Source organism: Hakea prostrata, chromosome 2 (genome assembly GCF_041222555.1).
Source record: "Hakea prostrata isolate BN-2017 chromosome 2, UWA_Hpros_2, whole genome shotgun sequence".
NCBI lineage: Eukaryota > Viridiplantae > Streptophyta > Magnoliopsida > Proteales > Proteaceae > Hakea > Hakea prostrata.
Window position 1 is genome coordinate 65,778,173 of NC_142601.1, and position 4,611 is coordinate 65,782,783.

The window sequence follows — 4,611 nt, forward strand, 5'->3', positions numbered from 1 at the left end:
ACCTTTTGAGATTTTGAGAAGAGTTGCTCTTTGGAGAGCACAATATGATGAAAGTTGTAAGCTGTGTTCGGGGGGGAGTTATTGTCTATCGTTGGCCTCTATGGTAGAATCAATGTTTTAATTGTAAAATCACATTTATATTCCTTAATTTGGTGTGGTACCAATTTGGTACGGTTCGGTACATACCGACGGTATGAGTACCTAAAACCATAACCATACTGAAACCCCCGTACTGAATTTTGAACTGTGCAGAATAGTGAGGGTTTAGACGGCACAGTTCGGTACGATTAAACGGTTTTGATACACAATTGACATCCTTAACTCAAAGCATACTAGAGGAGACACAGACTTCAACACCTACTCGAGCTGGAGACGCAGTCTTAGGTGAGATACTCACTCCGGTTGAGCATCTAGAGCATCTTCAGGCAGTGATGGGTGATCAGTTGGCAAAGTGCTTGGAGATCTTTGCCTACTAAGGCCAGCACCACTACCACCACCACATGACTAGATCAACTATTTTTATGCTCATTTCATTTAAGCATAGACTGACTTAGGTTTTATTTTTCTTTTTATTTTACCCCATTTGCATTTTCCTTAGATGTTTTGACTTATAAAGCGTGAGTCACGCTCCAGCTTATGTAGAACTTATCTTTATTAATGAAATTTAGTTGTGCTTGTTGCATTTTTATCTAATATCTCTTATGCACTTCTTGATGGTTAATAATATGACATATGTTTCGCTTTATTAGTAACTTATGTAAATTCAAATTTCATTTATTTTACTATTTCATTCACTCGCATATGGTGGTACTTATTATTCACTTCTAGTATTGTGGGTCACTTCTGGATCTATGACCCGGATTGCTCAAATATCATGTGTATTAACCATCACTAACTGTTGTAAACCTGTGGCTCTGATACCACCTCTGTCACATCCCACCCACCGGTATCAGTGTCGCCCGACAACCCGTGGGTGCGATCCATAGTCACAAGATCTACAGTTTAGCCATTAGTAATAAATAACTCATATAATATCAACTCGAGAGCAAATAACAGTTCAATACTTAAATAAAAGGATGTACAAGTGTCCAAAGTCCAATAAAGAAAAATTATAATCCAAGGAATGAATGAAATAAATGTGTCCAAAAGAAAATCAAAGTTTGTTTCTTAGTTTGTTCTTTCTCAAGGTTGGCACTCTTCTCTTCTAGTTTCTCTATGAAAGGAGTCAGGAAACCCTCCCTTATTGACCTATCAAAATGGCAAACCACTTGGATCCTCTTGCCATCAATAGGTGCTATAAAAGCACTCCATGCACCCGCAGGAGGCTTTGTGTTGTGCAGCACCATATCTCATTGACATCTCCAGAGTCTCTTCATGGGGGTTCTCCCAGCCATACGGAACTTCTCCTGAAATATAACCATCTGAATAACATAACGTAATCCAAAAAAGGGTGAGTTCTGATGAACTCAGTAAGGCACAAATTCCATATACATATCAACATCTTAACGTGATAAATGACATAAAGGAAAGATGATATGCAGAAGTATGGATGCATCTAGTAGCTAACCATGCAAGTCTCTAATATGGCAAAGATTCTTTAAGATATAACACCAGCCCTCCTCTGGGTAGGTCTCGTCACTTTGATCCCTCACGAACTGGCTACCTCTGTTGGGATCTCTGGCAAAGGGTACAATCCTCGTCAATGAACCATGGCTAGGGTTTAGGTCCACACTCTCTCACCACAATGATTGGCATGAGTAATGGCGCATGTCAGGGATCCTAACCTAATGCAAGGTCCTACAGTAACATACTACTTATGTTTCAGATACTTCCCCTATGGCACCAACCAACTCTATTCAGTATCCTTCTCTACCTAGGAATGAGAATCCTCATGGACTAATTATATTGGATTCCACTCCCTAACCCTATGGTCATCCACATATAATTGGGGTGGATTCTCTCATGTCTCTTCACGACTCCCAATCCGCTTATTGGATGCCCATGAGCCCAACCCTAACATATGCAACTCTACCAAGGCATGATCAATAATGGACCACTGAGTCTCCGCCCGGACTAGCTACCGTTGTAGGATGAAACATGGTCACTTCATTGTCATCACGGGTCATTCAGCTTCAATACCCCTGTCGAAATGGTAGTAGCATGTGTGGGTACCTAGCCATGCAATCTAGACCTCCTAGGTATGTAATCCAACAACCATGATAGCACTAGGGGCATCAGAGAACAATCTCCCATACCACAATCCCTGATATCCTAAGCTAGGAAGAGCCAGCAAGGATACCCTCAATCATAGTAACAACAACTTAGCATTACATAGCACATAATGAATCAAGTACATCTAATCATCATCTATAATATGTTATTATCAAGAATTCATTTAAAACTACTGTAACAGCAGGTTATAAGACTGCTTAAGCATTCAAAGCAATAAACAATTTATCACATTACATGTCAGTTCATATATAAGTAATTGTAACCTTACTCGTCAAAGTGGAAAAGGTGCTCAAAATACAATTAAACCTCACAAGCAACAACTTCAGTAAACCTCCGAGATCACCTAGATTAGGGATAAGAAGTTTCATTAAAGTTTGAAATCAAAACAGAGCAAAAATCAAGCTGACATGGCTACTATGACCCAACTGGTTGCTCAGGGCAGTGGGTTGGGCCAATCGACTGCCCCCTTCTCAGGCAGAATCTCAAGTCCAAAATTAAAACTTTTGATCGCCCATCCTCGATTGGATTTTGGGATGATTCAAATCCAAATGTTGTCCTTAATACTCTAGAGAGATCAACACATTTTAGAATTACAGAAGAGGAAGATTTAGAAATCCACTTCATCTCATTCAACTAAATCAACCCTTGATTCGGATATAGGAATCTGTCTTCAGACGTGATATAATCGTGATCATTGATGGGAAATATTCTAAACACTGCAACTCATCCTCCACAGAAATTTAGAGGAAATAAAAACACTCGACAACAAAGAGAATCATGTAGGGAGAGAGTGTGATTTACTAACCTCCAAAATATTCAAAAGACCAAGCGAGATCGAAACCTTTTCCGTGATTTCAGAATTCTTCACCACCAACCACGTGTACTCTGTCTCCCAATTTTCCACAGCAACCTCCATAAATAAAATAATATGAAATTAGGTTGTGGATGACTATTTATAGAGGGCCAGGGGCAAAACAGGGTTTAAAACCCGCAAAAGGACCTACTGGTTGCTTGGGGCAGTTAGTTGGATCAATTAACCACCTTAAGCAACCGCCCCCTAGTACTTTTCAGTACTTGGGTGCTTTGCTTAACCAGTTGATCCTTGACACCAATCTAACTTGATCCAACATGTGGGGGGGTCCTTACCTTGATCTCGGACATTTTCAAACTCAACTTGACTCAAGCTAGAGATCCACCTTCCCAATCCATCAGGTTTACCACTAGATCTTCTTCGAGTTCCCAATATGGTAGGTTCTTCATTGGTAGAATCCAGATCCATGGACTCAGGGTATGAATCATGGGCTTCAATTTGGATAGCCCACAACACAACTTCCTCTGGCTGGAACTTCGGGTACTCGAACTTGCAATACGCATCCCAGGGTAGTATTACGAGGGTTGTTACAATACCAAACAACAGTTAGGACGACCATAGGAGAATCTCCGTTCAAACTTGCATATGGAGTAGAGGTGCGAGTAGCAGTCGAAGTATGGGTTGGCTTTCTCAGGGAAGAAGAATTCAATGAAGATGCCAACATTGAAGGCATGAAAGCCAACATAGACTTGATGGATGAAGTCAAGGACAAGGCACAATATTGCTTAAAAGAATACCAAAGGCGAATTGCAACCTACTACAATGCCAAAGTAAAGATGAGACACTATTTTGGTCCTTCACCGAAAAGGTTTTTGGAGCAACAGGTTTTCGGATAGAAGCAAGAAGCTTCAACATTTTCAATTGACACTAGGAATAGATAGTCTTTTCCTCTAGAAAGAAAAGTATTATTATTATTTTTTCTTTTTTTCTTTTTGGTAACCAAGGGTATATTTATTCATGGTAATGGAACAAACATGGATCATCAAGAAGCCTAGGGGCTTAAAGAAAGCAGAGAATTCAAAAGCAATATCACAAGAGATTGAAAGTTTATCACCCCAATCATTGATGAGAAAATCTATGGACCTCACAATATGGACCTCTCTGTTCAAAGGGTTTGAGGAAGAAAACATTTTAGAAGGTTATGAGCGTTAAGGCCAAAATGGTTTCTGTTATCAACATTTCCAACCACAATCTCTGAACCAGAATAAGCCACTTGAACCAGGGCCAGGGTTCAAGCTTGGGCTAGGGAGGTTCAACAGGTGCTTCTCGGATAAGGCACTTCTCGGGGAACTTTCCCTCAGAGAAGCTATGTAATGAATGACATATCAATGACAGACCACTACCCTCATGCGACTTCTCGGTAAAGATGGTGACAATGAGGAATTCGATGTGACATTCATTTAAGCATTTAATGCACGAAGGATCCTTGATATCCCACTGCGGATAAGGAAGCTTCTAACTCACTCAAAGCTCTCGTCGAGCCCTGAACCGGGAACTCATTTATCCCC